Source organism: Pelodiscus sinensis, chromosome 7 (genome assembly GCF_049634645.1).
Source record: "Pelodiscus sinensis isolate JC-2024 chromosome 7, ASM4963464v1, whole genome shotgun sequence".
Lineage (NCBI taxonomy): Eukaryota > Metazoa > Chordata > Testudines > Trionychidae > Pelodiscus > Pelodiscus sinensis.
Genome location: NC_134717.1, coordinates 47,136,294 through 47,151,874, shown reverse-complemented (window position 1 = coordinate 47,151,874; position 15,581 = coordinate 47,136,294). Strand labels below are relative to the sequence as shown.

The following is a 15,581-nucleotide window of genomic DNA, read 5'->3' as shown; positions in this document are numbered from 1 at the left end:
TCTTGCTGCTGGCTGGGGTCCTACTAGCTCTGTAACCCAGGTTCTGGCTGCCAGCCACATGTCCAGGGTATCAGCTGCCATGTTGGGAAACTGGTGGAGAGACTGACTTCCAGGCTGGTCTCCTTCCCAAACTTTGCGCCTTGCAGAGACCTATACCACGCACCAGCAGAATATAGGGAGGTGGGTCACTAGCTTCCTGAGAGCTGGAGCTGACTGGGGAGGGGTGAGCAGCATCAGCCTCTGGAGCCTGGGGTTGTGGGTTCCCCCAACTGGGGGGGGGGGAACAGCTACCACCAGCTTTTCCAGGGCTTGGGCTGGCACCAGCTGAAAGTGGAGAGGATAAGGCAGCCCCTGAAGGTAAGCAGGTGGGATGTGTGCTCCAGTGGCCTAATGGGTAAGGCATCAGCCTTCCAAGTATGGTGGTGTGGGTTTGAGTCTCCCCCCTTCCTTTCCTGCCAGATAACAATCACTACTTTACCCATGGCAGGAGCTATCATCATGAGAAGGTAGGGACAATAATTCAGACCCTGGAGGTGGGGTGGATCTTTCAGTGGTTTAATGGATAAGGTATCAGCCTCTGGGGCTGAGGGTTCAGTCCTCTTCCCCCAGCCCTGGGGGCAGCTACCTCCACCAGCTTCCCCAGGTCTGGAACTGTCACCAGCTGAAGGTGGGGTGCTCAGCCACCAAGTGGCTTGCCTTGGCAGTGTGCCAGAGCCCGGCTGTGGTTCTGCCTGCTCCACCAGCTTCCCCAGGGCTGATGCCAGCACCAAATGAATGTTGGAAGGATAAAACATTTGGTGGAGACACTGTGAGCTCCTCATCACTCACTTTCTGTGCGTGTTCCTCTGACTTGGGGAGAGTACTATTTTTTCGTCAGGGTTTCCATTTGGAGTTTCTTGAAAAACCCTGCTCGATGGCTCTGCAGCTTGTGGTCTCAGATTGGCTTAGATGGAGGAAGGAGGTGACCATTCAGTTGTTTTTTCTCCAGATATCAGATCCCCTTTTTAAAATCATAGATGGTTTTCTTTCTGCTCTGTGAATTCAAATAGTTTGTAATTAACAAACACTATGTGCCCATTTGAGCCCTAAAATCTCAGCCCTGCAATTGACTCCATTCATGTTGTGCATCAGTGGGGCTCTACGTGGGTGCAGTTACCAGTGCAGATTCATGTCCTACATGTGTATTTGATATGGAAGAAGTAATGTATTTAAATAGTGAATTAAAAAACAGGTATCTCCTTGCTTAAAAATCTTTGTGACATTTTGGTTGAAAAAATTGTTGAGCAGACACAAGCCCTGATACTGAAAACATTTACAAATATGATTAACTTTAAATATGTAAACAGTCCCATTGACTTTAGTGTCCCCAATGGTACAACTGACTCTGTACAAACACAGAGGTTCATTCAAGCAGTCAGTTGCAGGATCTGAGCCTACTCAGGAGCATAAAGTGAGCATAAGAACATAAGAACGTACTGGGTCAGACCAAAGGTCCATCTAGCCCAGTATCCTGTCTACCGACAGTGGCCAGCACTAGATGCCCCAGAGAGGGTGGACTGAAGACAATGATCAAGTGATTTGTCTCCTGCCATCCCTCTCCAGCCTCTGACAAACAGAGGCCAAGGACACCATTTTATCCCCTGGCTAATAGCCTTTTATGGACCTAACCTCCATGAAATTATCTAGCTTCTCTTTAAACTCTATTATAGTCCCAGCCTTCACAGCCTCCTCTGGCAAGGAGTTCCACAGGTTGACTACACACTTTGTGAAGAAGAACTTTCTTTTATTAGTTTTAAACCAGCTACCCATTAATTTTATTTGATGTCCTCTAGTTCTTCTATTTAGGGAACTAATAAATAACTTTTCTTTATCGGCCCTCTCCACACCACTCATGATTTTATATACCTTTATCATATCCCCCCTCAGTCTCCTCTTTTCTAAACTGAAAAGTCCCAGTTGCTTAAATTGTTTAAATATGCTTAAATTGTAGATGGAACAGTCCTGAAGCTCACTCCTCACAATTAAAAAGTGGCTGAAAGAATATTTTATTTTTGTAATTAAGAATAATTGCTTCAGTAATAATGTTCGGTATGACAAGTTTCTGTTCTGTTAATTTTTATATCATAAAGTATAAATATAAAGCTCTTGAAAAACTGGGAGAACAAAAGAAGCATGATCAGCACCACTAGATAACCCATTTTCTATTCTGCTTCCAGTCCATCCATATCTATTATATATGTTTGTGGATTTGTTTGTGCAAAATAAAATCATACTTCAGGATTACCTACAGATACCAAATTTTGCATAAACAAGCCTGCCATTTAAAGTAGCTGAATGCACTATTTTGTACACTAGAATATGTTGGGTGAAAGGTTTAAATAATTATTTTTGTTTTTCATCCAAAAAGAGTCATGACTATTTTGATTAGAGTTCATAAAAAATATTTACTAACAAAATTAAAATTGAGTCACCTAGTGAATTACCATTTTAGTGCAAAGACAATTTTTACATTTACAAATCACAAAATAATTCAAATTAGTTATGGAAAGATTTATGAGTTTCTGATTCAAATTTACTATGTATGGTAATTATTCAATTAAATGAAGTATGTTTGAAGTTGAAATCCTACAAATTTAAAACTGTTATTTTACTTCCCTTTTGCAAGCATATTATTAAAAAATTCTATTACTTATATTTAATTTATTGAACTTTCCTAAAAGTGAAATCCATACAAATGACTTTGCCCAGTCAATAACGGGCCTCACCTGCTATTCTGGATATTTACAATGGCCCCATCTCAATCATTAGGAAAAACTGGTGTTTATTATTATGACATTTATTTTATTCTGGGTTTCTTTGGTAAATCATATTTTTAAATCATAACCAATCCTCATTGAAGGAAACTTGCAAGACAACATACAATCCTCTTGGAGATGGTAAATTTTATTTCAAGTGTACATTAAAGAACCACCGTAGACATGTAGGCCAGGAGGTGACCAAATGCAGACTCTTGCATTGTCAGGCCATGCAGAAATCTTCTTGGGGCCCAGTCGAGTGTGTTTTATGTTACTCTTTACTGCTGTCTTTGGTTGGCATTTTGTCTATACAAGGAGTACAGAATAGGGCCTTGTGTTGACCTAGTTGCCTTTTTAGATTGTGTTTGGGATTTGCATTTACATTTTTTCTTAGGAAGTTCTAAGGTGTCCATCCTCACAGATGTCCCACTGAGTTATTCTTTGTTGTCATTATAAATGTAACTGTATAGATTGGCAGTGGCGGTACTTAACACATGAAATACTAGTACTGCTTTACGGTTAATAGCAGGGTCAGACAGGATTCTTCTTTCTCCCGTGGTTAAGAGGTTAAAGACAGTCAGAGCACCCAGGGGAGGCCACTCTCTTTCCAGAATTAGATGAATACTGTAGCTGATCCTACACCAGGAGGGCAGAAAGGAGGGTGCAATGTGGATGTGTGTTTGATGGTACTCAGTGAGGGGGAAACCTGGTGAGTGTGTGATTCTACTCGGTGGGGGTAGACTAATGGGGGTGTGTGTAGGAAGCTGGGTGAGTGCCTGATGCTATTAGGTGGGGGCAATTGGGTGATCTGGGGGGAGGTTTGCTCCGCCCCGGTAGGGTGTGTGTGTGTGGGGGGGGGGGGTTGACTTCGCTAGTGCATTGTTTTCCTTCGGGGTGGGGCTTGTTGTTGCCGGCTCTCTGCTGACCCTGCCCCAAACCAGCTGCAGCACCGGCTAAGGGGAGGGGAAGTAATGTAGCTCCTGCTCCCTTCCCTGCATACAGGGTCCTCGGGCAGTCGCAGCAGAGCCGGGCGGAGGGAGGGAGAGCGGCTGGCTGGGGCTGGGTTCGCCGGCTGCCCTCCTGTCGCGGTTGTTTGGCGCTGCCGCCAGGCCCGGGGTAGCGAGGCGCGGGGCCGTCGCCGCGTGACTGGGGCTGCGCTCCCGGGTCCCCGCCTTGCGCCCGCCCAGGTGAGTGGCCGGGCTCGGGGGCTCGTCGCCCGGCTGCGGCCGCGGGCTCGGCGGGCGGGGGTGGCGCGGGGAGGCGAGCAGGCCCTGCGGCCTGACTGGGCTTTGTTCCCCGGGCTGAGACAGCGGGGCTGGGCTCCCGCGGGAGCGGCGATCGTGCCCTGGCTTCTCAGCAGAGCCGCCCCGCTCGCGAGGGGTGGGAGCGGGATCCCTTCCCCCAGGCTCCCAGCCGCTTGTCTCCGGAGCGGGGCTCGCAGGCACCTGGGCATTTGCTACTGAGCCCCCCCCGCCCTGTGTGTGGGCGCCAACCCCCCCCCCCCCCCCCCCGCCTCCAGCGCAACCTCAGGTCAGCTCAGTCCCCTCAACAGGTTGGAGGGATAGCGGGGGTGCGGCGGGAGCGCCCGGCGCTGCTGCCCTTTGTGTGGGGCGCCCGTGGCGGGGCAGCCGCTCCCCCACTCGCTACGGCACCCTCCGCTCTGCAGACGCAGCCGGCGCCCTTCTGCCCACGCGGGGCTGGGTGCTGCACGGCTTGTAGCCTGCCGCTGGCGGGGAGACGTGGAAGGGGAAAAGATGGTGGTTTTGGCCGAGGGGAGGCTCTCAGGGAAGAGACAAGGCTCCGGAGGAAAGGAGCCAGCCTCCTGGGGAGCAGCTGTGTTTGGCTTACTACGGGGCTTTTCCCCCCGCCGTGCCTGTTTTGTGCTGCTGTTGGTAAAAGTGTACATGGGGAGGCTCTTCTGGTCTCCAGTCACTGTGTGTGTGTGTGTGTGTGTGTGTGTGTCTGTCTGTCTGAAAGCCCTGGCATCCCATCCTGCAGCGTCCACAGGATGGGTGCCATTTCTTTGATTTTTGACAGGTCCATTGTCCTACAATCTTGCCTCCTCCCTCCCCCCTTCTGATTACATTGCCTTGTGCTGCCCATTGAGAGGTTGTTAGCCAGACGTGTGGGAAGGCCGTATTCTACAGCACTCTCTTCCGAGTATTGTGTCTGCCTGGAGGAAGCGTTTTGGTGGCAATCTTATGAATGGAGACAATTGCTGAAGCACAACCCTCTGTGGTTTTGAATGAACAAAAAAATTGGTATTGTTCATTGGACCTATGACATTGCAGAAGTCTGATTCAGGGGGCAATTTTGCCATTTCTTTCATCATCTCCCCTCCCCAGTCCTCTTAGGAAAATACAGTTGGTCATTGCACTGATTACAGTCCTAACAATGCGAGTGTCCTAACAATATCTGCAAAGGTGACGTGTTGATATTGTCACATTAAAATGTGTTATGATTTAATGAGCATTTATTTTCCCTTCACCCTTCTTTATGGCATTACATTTAAGATTCATAGTAAGCAATGTGTACCATTATTGTGTATGAGAGGAGCTCAGGCACAGCCATATTGCTCTCTTTATACCCTAGTGACTCCTTTTAATCTAAATAATTTATTTTCTAGTTCCCAGCTGGCATTGTCTAATCTGAGCAGTCCTCATTGTGAGAACAAAAAAAATGGGGGGGGGGGGGAGAGAAGATGGGTGACCTCAGGGTGACCTCAGGGACAAAAGTTTGGTTGGAGAGGCCTAATTCAAGAATGAGGTGCCAACTATGGGAAAATGGGTGGGTGGGGAGGGGAGAAGGTACTAGAGACAGCTGGAATATGAAATTTCTGTGTGGTGATGGATGTGCAGAGTCTGCAGAATCCTGCTGCAGAATCCTGCAGAGAATCAGGGGAATTGCATTTCAATCACTTCCTCCTGCAGAATCACATAAAACAGCTGGCTTGCAAAAAAAATTATTGATCACAATCTTGGAAAATACACACATCCTGGCTGCTTGTGTTACAGCATGAATAGGAGACTTTCCATGAAGACCTGGGTGGTCTAAGTCATTATTTATTGCTGTATCAAAAGTTTCACTTAGAACTCAAAAGCTTCATTTTCTTAATAGTTGTGAAGATTGGCTCATGCAATGACGGTTATGTGGCACTGTCTCTTTGAGTCTGTAGACAGGGTTTTCTAGTATCTACCTTTGGAGCAATATCAAACTTTCCTAAAAAGGGGAAGCAGGGTCTAAGTCAGGACTACTCCACTTTGGAAGCCCTGGGGGGGTCACAATGATACTCACGGCTCATGCCAAGGGCCAGCAACTTAAGTGTGGTTGCATATGCATGCAAATATATATGCAAATAGCTTCTTTCAAGCTGTCCGGTATGAATACAGAGATTAAGGCAAGACTACACACCATGCAGGCCTCTCTTCAGTAATTTCTGTTTTTAATAAATGCAATATTTACCCAATTTCCACTCTCAGGACAGCATTTTTAATGAGCAGTGACTATCCAGGAAATTAACTACTAAAACACATAACAGAAGATCATTATATTGACTTGCTGTTGTGGAGCATGTTTCAAGTGGAGACCATGTTCAAAGAATCCCATCTGCGGGCTGCAAACATGTTTAGTAGCTCTGGTCTAAGTCAAATTTCACTGTTCAGTTCTTGGGAGCCTCAGAGGCAGGTCAGTTTCAGTTATCTAGGGCTTGGGAAAGTTCTGAGGAGCAGCAGGGAGGGCATTGGAGGTATTCTTGGGAAAGGGTAGCCAAAAAACAATGGCAGAGAACTCCAAACAGTCAGAAGTCTTCAGGGTAGGAGACGAGGAAATTTTTTCTTCTAGCTGCAAAAAATAGGGTGAGGAAATCTACACATTTATCAGCTAGAGCAGAGTGGGCAATAATTTTGGGCTCCTCCCAAGATTTTTTTTAAGTGGTCAAGGGCTGAATTTTTTTATGGAGACGGTGTGGGGTCTGGGACAGAGGTTGGGTGCAGACAGGAGCTTGGGGTAGGAAAGTGGGGTGCGGGAGAGGCTGTGGGGTCTGAGAGGGAGTTTGGGTAAAGGAGGGGGTTGTGACTTGGGGGAGGGGTGTGCAGAGTCTGGGGGCGGTATGGGTGCAGGAGAGGATTTTGGCCTCAGGGAGAGGGGTGTAAGGTGTGGGAGGGAGCTGTAATCTGGAGAAGGGAGATGCAGAGGGTTTGGTTGAAAGAGGTGGTTGTGACCTGGGCCAGGGGATTGAGGTGCAGCAGAGGTACAGGATCGAGGACGGGTGTATTGGTGCAGGCTTCTGACGTGGGGGAGGGACGTATGAAAGGGGTGCAGGGTCTGGGCGAGAGTTGTGACCTTGGGTGGGAGGGATGCAGAGAGTTTGGGTGGTGCTTGGGTCAGGAACTTGTGTGTGTGTGTGTGTGTGTGTGTGTGTGTGTGTGTGTTGGGGTGGGGAGTTCCAAGTGCAGTCTCTAGCAGGGAGGTGCTTACCTACGTGGCTCCTAGCCAGGAGCTTCAGGCAGACTCCCTGCCTGCCACAGCCCCAGTGCTCAGGGCAGCTGGTTGCTCCATGTGCCTGTCTGTGGGGTGGGGGAGAGACGGAGGGAAGGAGGCTCTGTGTGCTGCCCCGTTCCCAGCACAATTTCTTAAATCCCATTGACTGGTTCCCATTGACTGTTCCTTCACCTGTGCAGTCTCTCAGCTGCGTTAGCTAAAGCTGGCTGCCTCCTGCCTCAGGAAAATGGGAACTGGCCAGTGGGAGATGAGAGGTTGTTCTGGGGGTGGGAGCAGCACACAGTCTCCTCCCCTCCCCAGGCATGTGGCACAGAGAGGTACATGGAGCAGCCAGCCATTCTGAGCCTTGAGGCTGCTCTGCGTAGGAGGGTCATGATGGGGTGGCCAGAAGCCATATTGGAAGGCTTGGTGGGCCAGATTCAGCCAGGAGGCCATGTCTTGCCTGCCCTGAGCTAGATTCAGATAGAATTGGTAGAGCCTTTGAGCATGGCCCGAAACCAACACTGTTAATGGAAATCCTAACATGCTCCCTTTTTTGAGCAGCTTAAGTTGAAGGTATTGCTGCATTTCTCACCAGCATGCTGTCCCTGGATCTGCAGGCATGCATACTTGCATTCCCCACATCTGAGTAGAAAGTGTCCAATAATTTTTTTCTAAGTTTTGCAGTGAGAAAAGTTGATGCTGCATTTGGGCATGTAAGAAACCTAAGGAGCTTATTTAGATTAATCACTGGCCTTGCATTTAGGTATGACAAACCCAAATCCAGGCTTATTTCTCCTCCTGTGTGTGTTGGGGTACCCTCACCCCACCATAAGATACTTCATTTTTTTGTTTTGGAGGGATTATCTGCTGATGCCCTCTGTTCACCATAAATGTTGATTTAAATTTGTAATAATCAGGTTTCCTTTGTAGCAATGACTGGCCCAGTTTATAGTCCTATCTATTCTCTCTTCTTCCCCACACTGTTGCCCCTTTTTTTTCTTTGGGGCTGTCACATTTCATGCTCTCTGTGGATCGCCTCTAGCTGAAAATGTAGGAGGAGAACAGTGGTTCTCATTGCTTTCCCACTGCTTCCGGTGCTGCCTCAGGAGCATAGTCTGTTAACTTTAAGTAGTGCTAATTTCTACCATATGTTTTGATACAAAACATGTGATTCCTGCAATCCCACAGTCAACTTAAATCCCTACTTAAATGTGTGTGACTATGTAATGGAAAGTATGCCCCCTCTTCTTGTGCAAATTGTGACATATTAATCCATATAATAAGACTTCTAAATTATGCTGTGTATTAAACTACCAAAAAATGATTAGATTAAACTTTCATTTAAATCTACAGAACCAAGGAATGTCTGAGTAAAAGCTCAAACCTACATCCTTAATACATTCCATTGTATCTGGAACACAACTGCAACACATATGGTAAGTAGTAATATCCATAGTTTTATTCAGTAATTTGATAATTAAATCACTCAAAACTAGTGTAGTTCCTACCCATGTTAGCATGCAGGGTGTCAGAACATATCCAGGCAATGGATGTAGTGGAGAATTAAGATAGGTATCTCAACAGCAATTCAGAACCTCCTTATAGTTTTATTGCATGTACATGTTCCTAAGTTTTGTGGAACATATTTTCAAATTAAATAGTGATTTTTCTTAACTTTGTAGTTGACGTTGTGTAGTCCGGTTTAACGTTTGATTTGTATAGTGTCCTTCATAGAAAAGTTTCCCAGAATGGTGCTGTTATTAATTTAGTGTCTATAGTACATGTGAATACAGAGATTGTTACAGTATCTAATCCAGGTACTGAAGTATCTTAAAATATTTTGGGACAGAGAATAAAAAAAATAAGATGGGATATATGTGAATTTCTCTAGAGAGGAGTAGGTTGATATTGGGAGCTCAGGGAAGAGGATTCGAAAAGCACCAGGGAGATACCGGTGAGAGGTAGGAACGTTGTTTCAGAAGGGCAAGGTGTGGAATAACTTAGGCATAGACATGGAGATGGGGAGCAACAAATAGAAGAATCTGGTGTTGAAACTTTCTGTTCTATAGACTTATTTAGAAAGAAGTTTATGGAAGACTTTGAAGAGAAAAAAACATACTAGATTCTATAATGGACGAGGAAGTGAGAGCAGATGAATATGGGGTGCTGTTTTCCTGTTTCTAGGTGCGAAGATGAACTGCTGCATATGGACAAGTTGACATTTGGAACATTGGGACATAAGGAATCAATAAAGAAGGAAATAACAGTAGATATGAGAAGAGGAGATGAAGGTATGAATTGGTAGATGAGTGGCTGAAAATAATGCTTGATGTAAGAGTGCTGCAGAAGCGATAGGCAGATTTACAAACATAGGAGAGGTAGGGAGGCAAATGAGAATTCAGAAACAAGTTCAACTCTTGATGCTCATGGAAATAGAGTGAATGTGTGTTTGGTGTTGATGGAGGTGGTGGAGATTTAATAATGGGTACTCTTCTGACCAATTAATAGGACATTTATTTTGAATATATAGGGTTGAAGGCTCAATGGAGCTGAGGGTTGAACAGAGAAAACAAGGTAAAAATGAGAAAATGTTTGAATGAAGTGAGTGATTGGGTTTTCTGTCAGTAGATTTTCTCTCAATAGATTAGGGTATTCTTGGCATAGAGGTGATATGCAAGATTTAATTTTGAAAAGTGACCTTACTTAGTAGAATGAATTGACATGAACATACCACGCGTTAGAGGATATGCACTGTTTTCTCTCCTTTCTGGTGGTGGTAAAAATGTTGGGGTGGGTGTGTGTGTGTGTGTGTGTGTGTGTGTGTGTGTGTGTGTGTGTGTGTTTGTTTTTTTTTAAATCAGCAGAGCCTTGTGCTATCAGATATGGCTGCACAAGAGACAACCTTTTCCCCTAGAAAGCATCTTGATGGCTAAGGTCACCTGATATGATTTTGCTGACAGTGTTAGATTTGCAAACTTTTGGACTTGAGACAGGATGTTATTATGTATTCCCTCCACGGTACTTGCTCAATATAGCTGTCTTTGTGGCCTGAGTTTACGAATGTCCAAAGCATGCAGGAGGGTAGATAATTTTTGGTAAAACCCTTTTTCGACACTGGGTCATTATTGCGGTGAGTGTTGTTCAGGTTCTACAGGGTGGGGTGGTTTGTTCTATCTGTTCCAGACAATTGGCTGCTACTTATTGATTGGTTGTGTGATCGGAAGCATGGGAAGGGTACAGAACATTGTGCAATTTACAGAAGTGGCATATTTTACAAGATGTTTTTTAATTTAGTAGTCCAAATACTTATTTTAAATGGTAATACAGGCAGTCCCCGGGTTACGTACAAGATAGGGACTGTAGGTTTGTTCTTAAGTTGAATCTGTATGTAAGTCGGAACTGGCGTCCAGATTCAGCCGCTGCTGAAACTGATCAGTTTCAACAGCGGCTGAATCTGGACGCCAGTTCTGACTTACATACAGATTCAACTTAAGAACCCCAGGCATCCCCAAGTCAGCTGCTGCTGAAACTGATCAACGGCTGATTCCAGGAAGCCCGGAGCATGGGCTTCCTGTAGTCAGCCACTGGTCAGTTTCAGCAGCGGCTGACTTGGGGACGCCTGGGGCAGAGCAGCTGGGGTGCTGCTGGGTTGGTCCAGTAGCGCCGCCGGGCGCTACTGGACCAACCCAGCAGCACCCAAGCTGCTCTGCCCCAGGTGTCCTGATTCAGCCGCTGCTGAAACTGACCAGCAGTGGCTGAATCAGGACGCCTGGGGCAGAGCAGCTGGGGTGCTGCCCGGTTGGTCCAGTAGCGCCCAGAGCGGCGCTACGGGACCAACTAGCAGCGCCCCAGCTGCTGTACCACAGGTGTCCGGAGCAAAGACGCGGAGCACGGGGGCAGCGGGACAGCCCAGAAGCGCTGTGGCTGTCCTGCTGCCCTCGGGCTCCGTGGCTTTGCTCTGCTTTGCTCCCCGTCCCCCTGGTCTGCAGACCAGGGGGACGGGGGGCAAAGCAGAGCCAAGCCGCGGAGCGTGCGGTCAGCTAAGCCGCGGAGAACGCGGCAAGCTGACAGCCCAGACGCTTCTGGGCTGTCAGCTGACCGCGTGCTCCGCGGCTTGACTCTGCTTTGCCCCTCCCCCCCCCCGTCTCCCTGGTCTGCAGACCAGGGAGATGGGGGGGGGGGAGGGGCAAAGCAGAGCCAAGCCGCGGAGGGCCCCGTTCGTAACTGCGGATCCGACATAAGTCGGATCCACGTAACTCGGGGACTGCCTGTATAAGAACTAGTTAACTTCATTCTGTTTACAAAGTTTGTCTAAATACAGGTATATCGGATAAGTCATCAGTGCATAAATACTGTAAGATTTATGTCATTTACATGATAGGTGTGGACAAACTGCACATCAACCAGATCAATGGATCGATCATCTAAGTATTTCTGTTAACAAGTGTCAATGTGTTTATCCTTCCATGAATGGGGGTTGTAGTATTGCTGCTCTCAGTTCTGTGCAGCTGCTGGCAGCAGCATTGCCCTAAGAGGTGGGCAGCTGGAGAGTGGTGGCTGCTGATCAGGAGTCCCACTTTGAAGGCAGAGGCTACCTCCAGCAGTTAGTTGTGCAGAGTAAGGATGGCCTTGTATGGTATTGCCACCTTCACTTCTGTAATGCTGCCTGCAGAGCGGGGCCCATACTCAGCAGCCCCCCAGCTCTGAAAGCAACAGTAGAGAAGTTTAAGGGAGACAGTGTGGCAATAGCATACCCATTACATCTGCACTGCTTGCTAGTGGAGTGCTGCCTTCAGAGCTGGGCACATAGTGAACATTGCAACCATCGCTCTCCAGTGGCCCAGCTCTGAAGGCAGTTTAGAATTAAGGGTGGCAATACTGTGATCCTCCTAAAATACCCTTGTGACCCCCCTGCAACTCCCTTTGGATTGGGACCTCCAATTTGAGAGACACTGGTCTCTCACATAACATAGGGTAAAAACTCACAGAAGGCCATATTTCATGGGAGGACACAAGATTTCATGGTCCATGATGCATTTTTTTATGGCTGTGAATTTGGTAGAGCCATACATATATGGGAGCAAAATGATGTTTTCCATAGGTGTTGTGGGCCATAAAGAGCATACTAAAATGTTCCAGGGCCTTGAATGAAACCAGCATACCAGTTTTCACTTTAAGTCAATCTTGTATATTATCGTATCGTCTTGTATCAAGGTTGCTTTCCTCTAGCACTGTCACAAAATTAAAATAAGTTCTAATCTCAAAGCCAAGAGAGTGTTTATACTTCATGCTGCGAGCAGTTGTACACCATCAGTACAGCTGTTTCTCTTCATTTATTTTTCCCCAGCTGCCTATGTTTGAGTCAGCTACTCCCTCTATCCTCTTACACTGCCTGTTGTTGTTCAATAGCTTTATAAAATGATTGTGACTATCCTGAGTCATAGAAGAAGGGAAATTGAAAGTTTAGGTGCTATCTCTTCATCATAGCCTTTGATATAGATCTGTTCTTGAAGGACTTAGAAACTGATTACCATGACTTAGCACACTTTTTGTGATTGGTAGATGGGTGGGGAGAAGGAGAACTTAGTCTCTCCTCTACTATTGATGGATATTCATCCCATGACTCTGGAGCTGCATGTTGAGCATTTGTGCATGTGCTTTGTGCTCTTGAGTCCTCTAGCTGACTCTCCAACAAGGCAAATAGATACTGCTTTGGGGCTTATATATGAGACAGCAAGAGGTTAGGCCAGTGGTTCCCAACCACTGGTCTGCAGACTGGTCCCAGGTTACAAACTGCTGGCTGCTGCACTGCAGCGGTTCTGGGGGCCAGGGCTATGGTACACTTCCCAGTGTCTCCTCTTTTGCTGTGGCTGTTGGGAGAGGTGTGTCCTGCCCTGCCTCTTAGCCAACCAGCGCCAAGCAGGGACGGGATCTCCTCCCGGACATGGAAGCCTGGTTCGCTGCATGGTGGGAGGGTTACGTGGAGCCCGGCACAACAGCCGCAAGCTGGGCAGCAGCACTCAGCAGGTGGCTGGGAGGCAGTGCAGCTCTAGGTTAGGAGGTGGGGCAGGCACTGGGGTGGGGGGAGGGTGTGTTTCTGGGGCTAGTATTTGGGAGCTCTGGGGGGCAAAGCTATTACTGATGGGCTCTGGGGGATGGGTTAGTAGTGGATAGCTCTAAGGGATGGGGAGTTGTAAGGGGCAGGGGGCTGACAATGGGGAGCACTGGGGCTTCCAGGGTTGGGAGCTGGAACTGGGGGGGTTCTGGGGATGAGGCTAGTAGTGGGGAAGCTACGGGGGAAGGGCTGGCACTAGAGGTCTCGGGGGAGGAGGGAAGTCAAAGCTAATACTGGGGAGCTCTAAGGGGCTGGCCTTGATCCTGCACAATGCTGAAATTTATATGGTCTATGATTTTTGCTTGCTTAATCCTTCTGTAAGAATTAAAATTGCTGTGTAATACTAGACACATTTTCTTTTGTATACTTCTTGAAAATCTTATACTATGTAACCTTCAGTATGCTCTCTCTTAACTATATATTATCGAGGAAAAAGACTGATCAGTTTCAATCTGAACAAAACAGTTTAAACAAGATAAGCCATGATTAGAGTGCCTATAAAATATGTGGAGTTAAAACCTTTGAGCAATTAGTTTTTAAGAGTGAAGACTGTTCTCCCTACCCCCAAAAGTTGATAAAATATTAATTTTGGACATCTTCAGTTGCACTCTAATATGTACATTTTACTTTCAGCTTTTGTTCCTTTTTTAAAAAACTGAACAATTATTTGCTCTTAGGTTATAAATTATGAAAAGGGGGCTGACTTAACTACTCTTACGCTTGCATTTTGCTTATTTTTGTTCATATGCATGTTAAGCTTATACATGTTAATATACAGGCAGTCCCCGAGTTACGCGGATCCGACTTACGTCGGATCCGCAGTTACGAACGGGGCACTTCCTCTCCCTGGTCTCGAGCAGACCAGGGAGAGGAAGCAAAGCGGCGGCGGAACGCGCGGCCAGCTGACAGCCCAGACGCGTCTGGGCTGTCAGCTGGCCGCGCGCTCCGCTCTGCTCCCCCCCCCCCCCTGCAGACCAGGGGAGGGGGAGCAGAGCGGAGCAGAGCAGAGCGGCGGAACGCGCAGCCAGCTGACAGCCCAGACGCCTCTGGGCTGTCAGCTGGCCGCGCGTTCTGCCGCTCTGCTCTGCTCTGCTCTTCTCCGCTCTGCTCTGCTCCCCCTCCCCCTGGTCTGCAGACCAGGGGGAGGGGGAGCAGAGCGGAGCACGCGGCCAGCTGACAGCCCAGACGCGTCTGGGCTGTCAGCTGGCCGCGCGTTCCGCCGCTCTGCTGTGCTCCGCTCTGCTCCCCCTCCCCCGATCTGCGGGGGGGGGGGGGGGGAGCAGAGCGGAGCACGCGGCCAGCTGACAGCCCAGATGCGTCTGGGCTGTCAGCTGGCCGCGCGTTCTGCCGCTCTGCTCTGCTCCGCTCCCCCTCCCCCTGGTCTGCAGACCTGGGGGACGGGGAGCAGAGCAGAGCAAAGCCGCGGAGCCCGAGGGCAGCAGGATAGCCACGGCACGTCTGGGCTGTCCCGCTGCCCCCGTGCTCCGCGGCTTTTCTCCGGACGCCTGTGGTACAGCAGCTGGGGCGCTGCCGGTTGGTCCTATAGCGCCGCTCTGGGTGCCACTGGACCAACCCAGCAGCACCCCAGCTGCTCTGCCCCAGGTGTCCCCTAGTCAGCAGCTGCTGAAAATGACCAGTGGCTGACTACAGGAAGCCCCTGCCCCGGGCTTCCTGGAATCAGCCGCTGATCAGTTTCAGCAGCAGCTGACTTGGGGATGCCTGGGGTTCTTAAGTTGAATCTGTATGTAAGTCAGAACTGGCATCCAGATTCAGCCACTGTTGAAACTGATCAGTTTCAGCAGCGGCTGAATCTGGACGCCAGTTCCGACTTACATACAGATTCAACTTAAGAACAAACCTACAGTCCCTATCTTGTACGTAACCCGGGGACTGCCTGTACATGAAAAGCATACCCTTGATCATATAAATCAGACATTTTAATCTGCCTATTTGCATTCCAGTGCTGTATATTCTTGAGGGCTTAGGATCAAATTGACTGACTGAAGTGGGGGTTCTACTACTGCTTTCAATCTACACAATGCTAAAAATCACTACAGGAGGGTCTTCTGCCTCTCGCACTGCTAGTTGTTTTGGAGGACATGGGGTAAGGGACCTCCAGTATGCTGCTGATACTTGGCTCACTGCCTCTTCACTTGTGTGCGCGCGCGTGCACAGTCTCCAGCTGTTTG

General features: G+C 48.1%; 1 protein-coding gene across 4 annotated transcripts in view; it reads left to right on the top strand.

The window, feature by feature from the left end:
* Window positions 1-3,672: 3,672 nt before the first annotated feature.
* The window catches only part of SESTD1 (SEC14 and spectrin domain containing 1), a 134,847-nt gene continuing 122,938 nt past the window's right edge, over window positions 3,673-15,581 (top strand). The window contains exons 1-3 of one of the 4 annotated variants that reach the window (XM_075933735.1): window positions 3,673-3,982; window positions 8,631-8,713; window positions 9,462-9,568. The gene's annotated coding sequence lies outside the window, so the exon portion shown is untranslated. The remainder of the gene's footprint in view (window positions 3,983-8,630; window positions 8,714-9,461; window positions 9,569-15,581) is intronic. The other 3 variants (XM_075933732.1, XM_075933733.1, XM_075933734.1) reach the window with 3 other exon arrangements.